Here is a 15052-nt window from a genome sequence, read left to right as displayed (position 1 = left end):
GAACCTGGGTTAGATGCATGCAAAGCCAGTGCCCTACCTGTGGGACTATCTTTCCAGCCCCCAAAACAAGCATTTCAAAGAGGTGTTTATTCTCATCCGCCCAGCTCTCTTTTGATTTCGTCCTCAGGCCTGAGTCTGTACAGAGACAGTCTCCACAGACAGGAACATCATGGCGATGGGTCTAAGAAGTCACAGACCACCTTCCTATGTGATTGGCTTAAGCTGGGGGGGCGGGGGTGAATGTCCAGCACTGCATGCCCCCCTAAGTTCCACCAAGTATAGTCCTAGTGCTCCCCACTCCCTGGAAAAGCTGGGAGCAGCCCCAAAAAGTCAAAAGAGAGATATCAGAGATTCTTTGAGGAGCAGGGGGTGGCACCACGCCCAGCAATGCTTGGGGCTAATACCCAGGGATCATTCCTGATGGTGGGCTCATATGTGGTGCTGGGAATCGCCCCAGTCAGCCTGTGCAAGGCAAGCTCCTGACCCCCTGCACTGTCTCGCCAGCCCCGAGATCCTGGAGAGTCAAGCATGGTGGACTGGAGACTGATAAATTAGCCACAAAGACAGCACACTTGTTAAAGCACATTTAAGGTTAGGAAGAGAAGGAATAAAGGGAAGGGGAGGGGAGGGGAAAGGAGGAGAAGGGAAGGGATGGGGGAGAGGGAGGCACTGGACAGTGCTCAGGACTTATTCCTGGTTCAGTGCACAGGGGTCACAACTAGTGGTGCACAGGGGACCATACGTAGAACCAGGACTGTCCGCATGCACAGCAAGAGCCTTCCAGGTGGGGAAGGAACAACAGGAGGGAGAGGAGGGGAGAGGAGGGGAGGGGGAAGGGGGAGAGGAAGGATGAGGAGGGGAGAAGGGGGGAGAGGAGAAGAGAGGAGGAGAGAGGGAGGGAGGGGAAAGGAGGGACACTCTGAGGGCGCAGCAGCCCTGGGAACGGTTCGCTTCAGGAAATCCTCCTTTTCTCAGCACTAATGTGCTGGGTCCTGGTTGCCTCGCAGGAAACCAAGGCAAGCGCAAGGGTGCGCCTGTGGAAAGCACTCCCCTTCGGCCCCGGGACAGTGAGTAGGCACCCTGTCAGGGCTCAAAGAGCTCGTGTGCTGGGCCCCTTGGGTGGCCTGAGCACGGGGGTGAACCCCACCGCCAGAAGGAAGACGCGGCCAGGTGACACCGTGGTGTGGCAGAGGGTAACCACAACTGAACCCCAACTGTGCCGTTTACTTATCCAGGAGCACCGAGAGCCTGCAGGAAGCCTGAGAACCCAAAATCCAGGGTCCTTAGGAACAGGATGCCGTGTGGGTTAACTACCACAGCCCCTCGACAGCTGCTGCAGTGGCAGAGGACGCCCAGTCCTAGCAGAGACCCTCTGCCCTGCATCGGCCCTGGAAGCCGGCCCTTCATGTGCTCTGCTGCTCTGCGGCAGCACCAGGACCCTTACGGCAGGAATCTCTGCACGGGCGAGTGGCAGGGATCAGACACTCAAAGTGGGGCACAAGAAGTGTGCACTCTTAGCTGGCTTGCAAGCACAGGGGAAGCCATTTGCCTTGCACGTGGACAATTCTGCTCTGCACACGGTCCCCTGAGCACAGAGCCAAGAGTAAGTCCTGAGCACTGCCAAGGATCACACACTTTTCTCACAAGGGGGTCACACTCACTCAACTTTCCCTGGAAGCCCCTGCACTCACCCCACCCGCACACTCACCCCCCCACACTCCCTGAGACATTCACTTACCAAGGCGCCTCCAGGGCTATCGAGACAGGCCCCAGGGGCAGGGGCCCAGGCTCAATTCCAGCTTGGTCCCCAAAGTGGCCTCTGAACACACAGCCGAGACCAGCCCCCGGCACCACCAGGTATGGCCCCCAGACAAAAGGAACAAGCCGGTGACCAAAGGCACCACGTTGCATGCGCGCCCTCCTTGTACCCCTTCTCTCCTCTGCCCACACTGGAACTCCCATTTCCCCCAGGGCAGACCCCTGCCCTGCCAGCTCCACCCTCTCCCAGGTGCCTCTGCGGTGGCTTTCCTTGGGTGTGTGCTGCCGCCAGGCCCTGTGACCCCCTCCTCGGGCTGACTGCCCACCCACCTTTCCTCCCCTGCCGCTTCTTCACCCCGTGGCAGGGCACTTTCTTTGTGCCATGCAGATCTCTGCAGCATCTCCAACCCTCTGCCCACGCAGCCGGACGTGCCCCCACACTTGATGGTGGACTGGTCAAGCCTGCCAGAGGGAACTGTCCACGGTGCCTTAGGAGGAAATGTGGTGCTTAACAGAAGTCTTCTCGGGATGCATGCCCATAAATAAAGAATGTCGTCGCATTAAGGAGGCTGGTGGCGACCAGGCAAAAGGGGTCAAGTGCGCGGTGCGGCAGAGCCGCTGGCCCGGAAGAGCAGAGCGCAGCAGAGAGCAGCTGATTTATGACAGTGACGCCTGTCTGCAACACGCAGTGGGAAATGCAATGCAGCTCAGTTTTTAATGCTTCCACAAAGAAACGGAGTCCCCACCTCAGTGTAGACCACTGAACTTTCATGAGCTGGGGCGGGGAGAATCCCCACGGCACAATCTGGTCCTGGCACGCAGCCAATCAGAATATTTCAAGGAGCTGTGAGTTCGAACCAACCATGTACCAGGAAAGGTACAAGTAATTCAGGGCTGCCGGGCTACACACCAAATCCACCCTTGCAAATGCAAAGGCACCCTGGGTGCCACTGTGGTGTTCAACTCTTTGAGAAACCCCTTTCTTGGATGGTTTTGGGGTGAAGAGGGGTTTGGAGCCAAACCCAGCAGGGGTCGAGCATGACCCGTGTGTGGTGCTGGGATTGGAATGAGGGTGGTGGTCGCCGCAGCTGCAAGCAAGCCGGGAGCCTGCCCTCCGCCTCCTCACGGCAGCCAGGAACTGCCCTGAGCCCGGGTGTGGGCCTGGGTGTGTGACTCCAGGACATGTTTTCACACTGGGGCCTTGAGACCCCCGCCCTGCCTCCCCCACAACACCTGGCTAAGTTCGGATTTCACCTTCCCCGGCAGAAACCAAGCTCACAAGGGCTATGAGGTAAGTTCAGCCACGCTGGAGCTGCCATGTCCACCTCTCCCCAGGCTTCGGTGATGGCGGAGATCAGGGAGGACAAAGGCAAGTGCTGGGCACCCTGGGGGAGTCCTGGAATGCCCGGGGTCTGCCTGTGCACCTTCCACTCCTGAGAAAGCAGATGAAATCACAGAGCCACACATCAGCGGCTCTGGATGCAGCCCTTCGAAAGGACCACATACTGAGTCATTCACATGAAATATGCACAACAGCAGATCAGCAGAGACACAAAGTACAGTGGCGGCTTGTGGAAGAGACGAGGTGGGGGCGCAGACGATGGCTAGGAGTTTGTGGGGTTTGCTCACAGGACACGAAAATAAGCTGACATTGGTGAGATGTACCAAAGCCAGCGGCTCAGACACTCGAAATGAGTGAGTTGAATGTTATATGAATTACACCTCAGTAAAGTGTTTTTGAAGCCAAGGGGACAGCTCAGAGGGCTGGAGCACGGGGTGTGCATGCAGGAAGCCCAGGCTGCATCCCAGCACAGCACAGATCCCAGAGCACTGCCAGGAGCAACGCCTGAGCACTGTGCCAGGAGGCACCTGTAGTACCGCTAAGTATGACCAAAAAAAAAAGACAGGTCATACCCAGGGAACTGTATGCAGTGCCAAGAACCAAACTGGGGTCAGTCACGTGCCCCAAATATTGTTTCAAATGTAGGTGTTTCAACCAATGTAAAATTTCTAGAAAGTAATTTGGCAATAATTATAAGAATTTTTATATATACACATATATACACATGTACACAAATATAAATAAATATAAACTACAAGAGTAGACAAGAGTATTTCTAATGGAAAAGCTTGAGAAAGTTGGAGACAAGAGAAATTGAGGGGGCCAGAGAGACAGACAGCAAGTAAGGTGCTTGCCTCTCAGCTGGCAGACCTGGGTTCAACCCCTGGTACCCCATATGGTCCCTCAAGCCTTGCCAGGAGTGATCCCAGAGGGCAGAGCCAGGAGTGAGCCCTGATCATCACTGGGTATGGCCCAAAATCCAAACAGAAAAAAATAAAATTGAAATTGAGGAGCTTGTCAGAGCAGCTGTGACAGAGACGCTTTGATGACCATTGGAAAAAGCCTACAGAGGCCGGAGCCATAACTGGCCTTGCACACAACCAACTCAGGCTCGGTCCCTGGCATCCCATATGGTTACCTGAGCACCACCGGATATGGCACAAAAACAAACAAAAAGAATGAGCCTCAAAAGATTTAACAAAAGCTGAAGCAGAATTCCCAGAAATCATGAACTGGATTCATCAGAACCACCTGGGGGAGTGAAAAAGACAAATTCCAGAGTTTCACCCTTATAGTTGTGATATGACCAATTGTAGATGAAGAGGTAAAGAACTGGAATTTTTGGGGGGTTAGGGGGGGTCATGGTCACACCCAGCTGTGCTCGGGGGATGCTCCCAACAGTGCTCGGTGGACAGTGGGGTGCTGGGCTTTGAACCTAGGCCTGCTGCACGCACAGCAAACACTCAGTCCTGGCTCAAGAAAGGGAATTTTTGTTTATAAACGTCTCCAAGTGCACCTGGTTTCAACCAAATAAGGAAAGCAAAATATAGCATGATAAGGACACACTTTGGAAACTGTTAGTCTAGAAGTAAGAGGAGGGGCTGACTGTAATGAGGCCAAGACTAAAGCTATGCACTATTACCCCAACGTAGTGACAGTAATAGATTTTCATGTACAGGGGTTAGAGAGATTAGAAGTGGGTAGGGCACTTACCTTGCACACTACTGACTGGAGTTCAATCCCCGTCACCCCAAATGGTCCCCTGAGTCTGCCAAGAGTAATTCCTGAGTACAGAGCCAGGAGTAAGCCCTGAGCACCGCCACGTGTGGCCACCAAACAAAAATATATAGAAAATCATATACAAACTGTCAGTACTTGAAGGCCTCCCCTTTAGAAAAAGCCTTTTTTACTCCTGAACAATTTAGTAAGAATGCTTAAACGCCTTTAAAACAGAGGGCTTACTGGCTTCTCCACTCTGTTTATAGTCTGGAGAACATAGTCTGAAGAGGTGGGGTGGTTGTTAATTCGGGATCTTCCTTGCCAACCAGGTTCTCAGGAGCATTTGATTTTTCAGCTTCCCTTGGCCACCTGGTAACAAGCAGATCTGGACCCTTCTGGGGATGTTCAAAGTGGAGCTCAGACAGAATTACGAGGGACATGCAGAGCATGAAGCCGGATGCATGAGACGCCACACGATGGGAAACAAACCACAGGGCCCCACTCCGGGTACAGGTGCCAGCTGGCCCTGGTGGCCCTGCTCCCCACGCTTGCTGGGCCACAGCCTGCAAGATCCTTGAATTAGCAAGTTCTTCAACTAGGTAGCAGGTTGGCAGGGGATGTTCCGGGGCTCTAAAACCTTCCTTCCAGATGGGGGGAAACTCAAGTTCAACAATTACAAATGCAAGTAATGGAAGGGGTACTCTTTTTTTTTTTATTTGAAAAATAACATTTATTATTCCATGATAATTTGAGATGGTAGTCTTAATGATTAACGATCATTAATATTTCACAAAGTACTCATGAATATAACTCATTAATGATCAGCAATATTACCAGTACTGAAGCCTAGATCATAAGTACTAAATTGTTACTCTAGTTCAAGTGCTTTAAAAAGTGTGAATTGGGGGACTGGAGTGATAGCACAGCGGGTAAGGCGTTTGCCTTGCATGCGGCCGACCCGGGTTTGATTCCCAGCATCCCATATGGTCCCTTGAGCACCGCCAGGAGTAATTACTGAGTGCATGAGCCAGGAGTGACCCCTGTGCATCGCCAGGTGTGACCCAAAAAGCAAAAAAAAAATAAGTGTGAATTGGCGGGGCAGGGGATGGGGGTGGAATTTAAGTTTAAAATTAACGAATTGACACACGGCTCAACTTTTAACAACATGTTAGTGATATCATATAGAAGGTCTTAATGGCCCCTGTCAAAATAGAACAATCTTCACACTCTTTCCACTATGTATACTTTTTGTAGCATTTTCAGCAGTTTTTCATTACATACAATACACAATGTATTATTTCGGCTCTGCTTTGGGACAGGGATTGGGGATTGGGATGGAAACATCCCAAATATGGTGGTGGGAAGGTATAATGGTGGTGGGATTGGAGTTTGAATATTAAACGTAACCAAATATTTATTTATAAAATAAAAAAGTTTAAAAATTAAAAAATTAAACTAAATTAATGAATTCAGATCGGACAGTATTACAGGGGTAGGAAACTTGCCTTGCATGTGGCCGACCTGGGTTCAATCCCCAGCATCCCATATGGTCCCCCAAGCACAGCCAGGAGTAATTCCTGGTGCAGAGTCAGGAATGACCCCTGAGCACTTCCAGGTGTGGGCCAACCCTCAAAATTAATTGATTACTTAATTAAAATAAAAGTGTGAGGAGGACTTCATCACTGCTCACAGTCACCGTCTCTATTACTGCACCGATTCAGAAACAGCAAGTCGTGGAACTCCATGTTCAGTGTAGCCAACCAAGGAAACAAGCTCTTACTTCTGTCTTGTTTTGAGGCCACCCGGGTCATGATCAGGACCTACTCCTGGCTCTGTGTCAGGATCATCCTGATGGGCTTGGGGTACCAGATGGGGTGCCGGGGACGGTATCGCTCTGGCCCCAGGAAACACGCGTCCTTTTGTTCAGAGACAGAACCACACACTGCCCTGGACGGAGAACAAACTGAGGGCCCAGGGAGATCCCTTGGCGGCACAGCCCGTGCCAGCACAAGCAAGCTCCTGGCACTGCACTGTCCTATCCCCGGACTTCCAGGACTGCAGGGGGTGGCGCTGGTGGCCCCCACCCCACCAAGCCCAAATATACTCAGTTCAGCACCCTTGAGCTTGGAACCCCCCAAACTATATATGTGACCCCCCTACTCCGGTCCACCTATCCCCAGCACTGCATCTGGCCCGCCAGGAGCATCAGGAGTCCCTGCTGGTCTAGAGCCAAGAGCAGCCCCAGACAAGAACAAGAACAAGAGCGTCAGCAGAGCCCAGAGGCCCGTGGACTCGGCTCCTCGCAGGCGCAGGTCCCCGCACGCCACAGCCCCACAGCAGCCCGGGCCTGTCGGAATCCAGCCCGCAAGCCGAGACGGGTTTTCTAATCTCCAATGATTCAAGAGACTATTTCATGAGCCCTCACAAACTCAAACTTCAGGGTCCAAAAGAACAGCTGACTGGAGGCACAATCCAAAGGGCAGGAGTGAGAGGCACAGAGCCAAAATCTTCACAGCCATCCCTCAGCTGCCTGGCTGGGCTGAGGGCAGGGGTGTTAGGGGAGAAGAGCGGGCTCTGAGGTAGAATGCTCCACCCAAGAAACAGAACCGGGAACACACAAAAGGGCACCCGGAATGTTCCAGAGAGTGGAAAGGGACCCTCAAGAACAGGGCCCGGAATCAGAGAGATGGTCACTGTGGGCCCTGCTGCTAGCCATCTAGACTGTTGAGGCAAAAGGGGACAAAGGTTCTCGAACAGTCTGTGGGAGGGGCACAATTATGATCCACACTGAGACAGAAGAAGCCAGTGTCGGGGTGACGGTACAAGCATTAAGGCACAAGCCGGCATGTGGCTGTGGCCACTGAAACCCAGGTTCAATCCCCAGCCCCACACTGACCCCAGAGTGATCTCGGAGCCCAGAGCTGGGAGTAAGGACTCAGCACTGCTGGGCCTGCCCCCCAGAGACCACCCCCAAAAATAAAGAGAATGAAGAAAGTAGGGTGGAAGAAAGAGCACTGCGGTGCCTACCTCATGCGTGGCCAACACCAGTTCAATCCCCGCACCACACATGGCCTGCTGAGCACCAGCGGAGGCCACTCCTGAGCACTGCCAGGCGTGGCCCAAACTTCCCCAAAATGAATAAAGTAAATGAGTTGATAGAGAAACTAAGGTGTCAGTAAGTAAAGAAATGGGCCCAAGATCACAGCCAGAAAAACTGGAGCTATGGGGCCAGACAGCTTTGTCTGTGGGCCAATGCTCCGGAACCACAGCACACCTCAGGTGAGACCGCGTGAGGCAGTACATGCACAAAGGTACGTGAAGGCAACCCCGTCAATGTTCTCAAAAAGGGTGTAAAAAGAACAAGCTTTTTATCTGACTCCCCAACCATACTCAAAAGAACAATTTTCCCATGCGCTGGTCCAAGGTCTCCACACTGGCCACCAAACTGTCTCTGCTAAAATCACAGCAGGATTGGATGCACTTCCAGTTTCTCCCAGAAACATTTCTTATGTCTTTGAAAATTAGAAAATCAATAAGCAGTGAACCAACTTTGGGAGAATTCGGCTGATTATGCTTAGCTCGACTTTTCTTTTAATGGATTATGGGCTCAACAGATGTCATTTTATTATTTTAGATTCAAATGATTAATTGAATATATTAATTCAATAGCCGTTAATGTAATTATCTGGAAGTGGTTTTAAGATGAAGGTATTCTTCCGATGAATGATAGCACTTCTGTGAGAGTGATCAGAAGCACTAAAACAGTCACACATGTCCACTCCCCAGCTAGAGGAGAGAAACCAAAAAATAACTCACTGCACAAAGACTTATTATCACCTGAACACCCTACCTCCTGGGACTTTTCAGCAGAAATATGCATGTCCAGGGGCCGGAGTGACAGTACAGTGGGTAGGGCACATGCCTTGCATGCAGCTGCCCCAGGTTCAATCTCTGGCACCACATACAGTTCTCTGAGCACTGCCAGCTGTGAGCCCTCAGCCAGGAGTAAGCTCTGAGCACCACCAGGTAAAGCCCCTACCCCCTAAAGAAAGAAACTAAATTGAATTTGGCTTTTTTCCCTCAAATATGGTGTGTATTTCACACGTCTGGCACATATCAATTTTCAAGGGCTCCGTGAGCACATGTGTGGCTACCAGTGACCTTACTGGACAGCGCAGAGCCAAGGGACAGAAGCTGTGGACTGCAAACAGAGCTGAACCTTGAAAGTAAAGAGCCTGGGCAGAGCGAGGGAGCACATGCCTGCTCCAGTGCTGAAATGAATGCGAGCTCTGCAGCAAGAAGCCATTTAGGGCCAGAGTGACAGCACAGGCCTTAAGGCCGTGCACGCTGCCACCCACAGTTCAATCCCTGGCACCACATATGGTTCCCTGAGCACCATCAGGAATGGTCCCTAAATAAACAAACAAAAAAATCCAGGAGTAAGCCTAGAGCACAACCGGTCTGGCAGAAAATAAAAATAAATTAAAAAAACTAAGCAGATAGCGATCTGTTTGACTTGGTTAAAGCATTGCACAGCACTGATTTCACAATGGCTGCTTCACCACACTAGAACTAGTCTTGCTGTAGTTGTGATTGATGTGGGATTTTCCACAACCTCCCAGCTCCCCATCCATCCCTTCATACCCCACCCCACCCCCAGCAACGTTAGACCAAGGAACCCACTTCCAGGTGCTTTCCACGAGCTGAATAAAATTGATCACTTACACAGGTATAGGGAAGGAAGCCCCTGGAATAATCTTACAGGGGGGCAGAATGACCTTTCAAGACCCCCCAGGGAGCGAGCACGGCCACGGAAGAGCCACAGGAAACAAGCGCCAAACCAGCTCAGCTGTCCAATGAAGTCCTTGACTATGGCTAGGACATCGCTAACCCAGGCAGGCCACTGGTCAGACCTATTCCAAGAGATCCAATTGGGTCATATAATCGGTTTAATGAAGGCTAAGGAAGCAGGGGTCCAACAGCATGGACAGAGAATGACCAGCACAATGGTCCAGGAGAATGCTTCTGACTTTGTTTCATCACAAAGTGACTTTGGGGCCACAGCCAGAGAAGCTCAGGAAGCTCACCCCCTGGCTCTGCACTCAGGAATCACTTCTGGTGGTACTCGGGAGACCAAATGGGGTGCCGGAGACAGAACCCAGTCGGCCATGTGCAAGCACACACCGTGCCCACTGTCCAATCATTCCGGTACCAGCCTCTCCTGACTTTGCCCCATCCTATACCCCAGAAGATTCACGCATACAAAGATCTGGCTGGATGCCAACACTTCCTATCTCTTACCTCACTGGCTTTTTCTAGACACTGGCCAAACTCTCACTTGCTAATCTATTAAAGTACCTATGATAAATAGTAATCAATATTCTGCTTGTGAAATGCATACACATGGCTGTCTCCCTCTGTGACAACGTATATTAGTGGCAGTAAGTCAAAGGACATCAATTTTTAAACAAACCCTAACTCAACAAGCCATGATGACCGGATAGTTCATAGTTTTATCTTTTCCATTGCTTTCTATTTTGGAGCCTCACCTGGCAGTGCTCAGAGCCTACTCCCGGCTCAGTGCTCAGACATCTCAGTGGTGGTGCTTGGGGAACCAAGTAGAAAAACCTGGCGCTCCTGCATGCGGGGCACATGCTCCACAGTGAGCTCTCGCCGGCCCCGGCTTGTCATTCTTACTGAGTGGGAGGCTACAACTTCCATGTGCTTCCCAGGTACTTTTAGTTTAAAACTGAAAATTAATTTTAACAAAACAAATGACAGAGCTCTAGAGAGTTCTCCAGCCCCCCACCAACTCAGCTGGTACTCCGAAACCTAAACCATCCAGGTTATGCATTTGTCAAGAGATGACTTAGTTTACTTAAAAAAACAATTTTTTAAGTAAACTGAGTCAACTATTGCCATTATTCTAGTTCTAAAGGTTTCCCAATGCCTTCATGTAAGAGAGAAAACTGATATTCAAGTAGCAAATCAACAGTGATATCACTGCTCCCTCACTGTGTCATGAAAGAAAAATCATACCCAAACCACATATGCCAATTTTGTAAAAAATGCTTTATACACATACACACATACGCACGGCAGAGCCTGGCAAGCTACCCGTGGAGTATTTGATATGCCAAAAACAGTAACAATAATGGGCCTCATTCCCTTGACCCTGAACGTGACAGGGATGAATGAAGACGTTACTGGCACCCGCTCGAGCAAACAGACGAGCAACTGGACAACAGTGATACAGTGACACACATACTGTATCACTGTAGCACTGCCCTCCTATTGTTCATCAATTTGCTCGAGCAGGCACCAGTAATGTCTCCACTGTGAGACTTGTTAATGTTTTGGGAACATCGACTACGGCACAGGTAGCTTGCCAGGCTCTGCCATGCGGGCGTGATACTCTCGGTAGCCAGGCTCTCTGAGGACAGAGGAATCGAACCCAGGTCAGCCATGTGCAAGGCAAATGTCCTACCCACGGTGCACACACAAATATCTGAAGCCCATTAAAATCTTAGCAGAGTAACTATGTTGCACAGTAGGGTATTATCAATGCTGGTTCTTGCATTTAAGGCATTTTTACTTTTTTATACTGTTACTTTTTTTTCTATCCCCTACAACATGAATATATTACTGTTAGAACTGGAAGAAAAGTAAGTTTACACAAGTGGAAATTGTGGCAGTGCCAGTCAACTGAAGATTAAACTTAGCAGAGAGAAAGCCCAGCAGGCAAGTGCAGGCTCTGCAGGCAAAGGTCGGGTTCCAGCCCAGCAACACACAGGGCCCAGCCCCACTGGGAGCCGAGCATTATGCTGAAAAACTCTGGACTGAAGCATTATTTACCCCACCCCGTGACGGTTTGTCTGTTGAACACTTCAGTCTGGGCTGTGGTCTCATTCATTCTGCTCAGCAGCTCTGTTGAGCATTATGCCCTGTGCCCACACCCCACAACAAAATATTTCAGTAAGCTGCTATGCTCTTCTGCTTGGTTGATTTTTGGCTTGAGGGCCATATCCAGCTCAGGGTTCATTCCTGGCCATTCTCAAGAGACCATATGTGCTGCAGGAGATGGAACTTGGGTCAACTACAGCAAGGCAAGTGCCCTACCCACCCTGGCCTGTGTTATTCTTATACTACCCTGGTTTCAATGTTAAAAGTACTCAGAGGCCTGGACAAGGAGGGCTCTGGTTCCTTGTAACACCCACTGGATTGCATTATGTACAAAACCACCCTGCACGCTTTAACATGAGGTGAAGCAGTTACAAACATCTGAGAACAAGTGAATTATGCGGTGAACAGAGCTGCTGAGCAGAATGAATGAGGCCACAGCTCAGACTAACAGTCACAGACAGACCAGTCACGGGATGGGGTAAATAATGCTTCAGTCCAGAGTTTTTCAGCATAAGTCTATCAAATGCCACTAAACAGCAGACTTTAAAAGGATTCACATTATGTCCCTTTCAACTAGTTTTAAAAATGCAGAAATCGAAGTTACTTCCAAAATATACTCCAAAGACCTTTGCCCACTCAACCATTCCTAATTTAAAAGAGTAAGAAAAGGAAAAATGCTGTTGTCTCCATTCCAGAACATGTGTGGTTTATCAGCGGAGAAAATACTGTGCACTAGAAATGGAGCATGAGGAATTTCCCTGCCTGCTTTCAAAGAGTTTACCATAAAAAGGGGAGTGTTTTGTTTTTCGTTTGGGTTGATTTCTTGTTTGTTTTGTGCCACACCTGGCAGTGCTCAAAACTTACTCCTGGCTCTGTCCTCTGGGATCTCTCCTAGCAAGATCCAGGGGCCATATGGGCACTGGGGATCAAACCTGGATCTGCGCGCGCAAGGCAAATGCCCTCCCTGCTGTACTTTCTCTCTGTCCCCCCTAAAATATGCAGTGCTAACCCAACAGGAAAGTGTCAGCAAGAGAGGCCACCAGTCTTGAGTGATTGCTTTGAAGTGTATTTCTTTGTTTAGCCACACACGGCAGTGTTCAGGGATCACTCCCGGCGGTGCTTAGGTGACACTTGGTGGTGCCAGGGATGGAAACTGGGCTGGACACATGCAAGGCGAGGACCTGAACCCGGTACACACCTCTCTTTCTCTCTCCAGTCCCTGGTTTTGTTTTCAATGACCCAAAGTCCTGTTGTCTTTGTTGGCAACGAACGGGGCAAGGTTTGAACAGGTGAAGGTGCACGGGCCGGGGAGGGGGAGGAGGGTGGAACTCATCCCCCTCGACGGCAGAGCGGCCACACTGGCGCAGGGACGGGTCCTCTGATCGAAAATGGCCCGAAGCCAGCTATGGACCAGGGGCGCATGTACCCCAAGTCCCTTTGACAAGAGCACCGCCTAAAATAAAACCTTCAGCGGCAAACCGGGCCGCCGGCCACCCGCTCCCCAAAGGCCTCTGGGCTCCCGCCTTTGCGCTCGGCCCGCGCAGACTCGACCTCCCGCACACTGCCGAGCCCAGGGCTCTGGCCCCCATGAGTGTGCCAAACGTGCCATCCCTGCGCGCCCCTGCACGCGTCCTTCCCGGGGGTCCCTGGTGACGTCCACTCAGAACTAAGGGAGGAGGAGTGGGGGGTGGGGGCCCAGCAATCGATGGCAGGTGAGCCCAGACAAAAGCCGGGCGCCGGGCTGCGGGAGCCGTGCAGCGCGCGCCGGGCCCGCGGCACCCCGCGGCACCCCGCGCGCACCCCGAGCGCCCCGGCAAACGGCCGGCGCAGCGGCGCGCAGGGCGCCCAACGGCCGTCCCGGCCCAACCATCGTGGGCAGGGGAGGCGAGGGGCGCGGCGGCCGGGGGTCGCGGCGGGGCGGCCGCGCGCGGGCCGGCCGGCGGCGGGCGGGCAGGCGGCGGGGCGGCCGCCGGACGCGGCGCCGGCCGCGGGCTGGGCCCGGGGCCGCGGCCCCGTGCGCTCGGCAGGCGCGGCCCGCCTGACCCCCCACCCCGACGGCGGCGCTGGGCCCGGCCCCGGCTGGACTGTACCATCGGGCGGCGCCGCCGGGACCGTCCCCCTCCCCGCCCGCAGCGGCTCCCCCCACCCGGGGCCGCGCTCGGTTGGCCCCGGCCGGGCTCGGAGACGCGGCGAGCGCCCGGCGCCATTTTGGGTGGGACTAAGCAAAAACGAAACCCCGTCCCGGCCGCGGGGGCCCCCTGGACGCCGGCTTCTCGGGCCGCCCTCCCCCTTTCGGTACTCACACGGCGCGGGGTGAGGGGCGCCGGGCGGGCGGCGCGCCCCCCGTCCGCTCTCCCGAGGGGTGATGGAAATCAGACCCCCCCCGCCGCCTCCAGGTGGTTCTTCCCGCCGCAGAGTGGGAGCCGCGGCAGGGGCGGGGTCTCATTAGCATAATCTGCCCGGCAACCCGGCCCCGGCGCGGCCTGATTGGCTGGACGCCGCGAGCCCCCGGCCTCGCTTGGAGACGGCTGACGCTGGGGCGAAGTGACGGGCCCCGATGGAAGAGTCATGACGGAGCAGCCCAGACGCTTTATTCAGTCGGGCCGAGAAGCCCAAAGGAGATGGGCGTGCTGGCCCAATGGCTGAAGGCCTCTTTCTTTCGTGCCGTGCGCTGCAGGGAAGGGCCAATCAGAGAGCGCGGCTCAGGCGGCGCTCGCCGGCGTTCGCGCTCGGAGCCAATCAGGAGCGCTGGCTCTTGGGGCGGCGAGTGCGGCGCGCTCTGCCGCTGCGGGTCCGCGGGCGCGGGGGAAACGTCCACTTGTGACCCGGAGCGGGCTGGTGATGCGGGGCCCGGACGGCCACCCCATCTACCCCGTGCACACACGTTCGATGAGGTCCGGACACTGTGCCCTGGGACGCGTCCGGCCGAGAACGCCCGCGCCCGGGCTTGCACCAGCTGCTCCGCGTGGCTGACGAGCGGCGCCCAGTTCTGCAGGGCGGCGGGAACGTCCCTCCCGGGCCTCCAGCTGCAGCCCTTGGGGCTGCACGGCCCCGCCAGCCAGCCTGCGGGCGCCGATCGCTTCCCACACCCGTGCCCAGGCTCTGACCATCCCACCTTTCCCCGCTTCCATGCTGAAATGCTCCGTGGTTTTCGGAAACCTGGCATTACTGCTCTACACCAGCTGACCAATGACTCGACTTCTTTCTCAAACGTCCACCTCCCAGAGTCCCCTAATATCGGGCCGGAGGAATCGCAGAGCGGGGAGGGCATTTGATTTGCACGCAGCCGACCCGGGTTTGATCCCCAGCACCCTAGACGGTCCCCCATAC

The 15052-nt window shown here is 53.4% G+C and overlaps 1 protein-coding gene across 1 annotated transcript in view; it reads right to left on the bottom strand.

Annotated features, from left to right (window-relative positions):
* Positions 1 to 14280, bottom strand: part of PRDM10 (PR/SET domain 10) — an 88717-nt gene extending 74437 nt beyond the window's left edge. The window contains exon 1 of the mRNA XM_055133288.1: positions 14026 to 14280. The gene's annotated coding sequence lies outside the window, so the exon portion shown is untranslated. The remainder of the gene's footprint in view (positions 1 to 14025) is intronic.
* Between the last annotated feature and the right edge of the window lie 772 nt (positions 14281 to 15052).

This window comes from Sorex araneus, chromosome 3 (genome assembly GCF_027595985.1).
Source record: "Sorex araneus isolate mSorAra2 chromosome 3, mSorAra2.pri, whole genome shotgun sequence".
In the NCBI taxonomy this organism is placed as follows: domain Eukaryota; kingdom Metazoa; phylum Chordata; class Mammalia; order Eulipotyphla; family Soricidae; genus Sorex; species Sorex araneus.
Note: the sequence above shows the minus strand (reverse complement) of the source record. Positions and strands in the feature narration are given on the sequence as shown.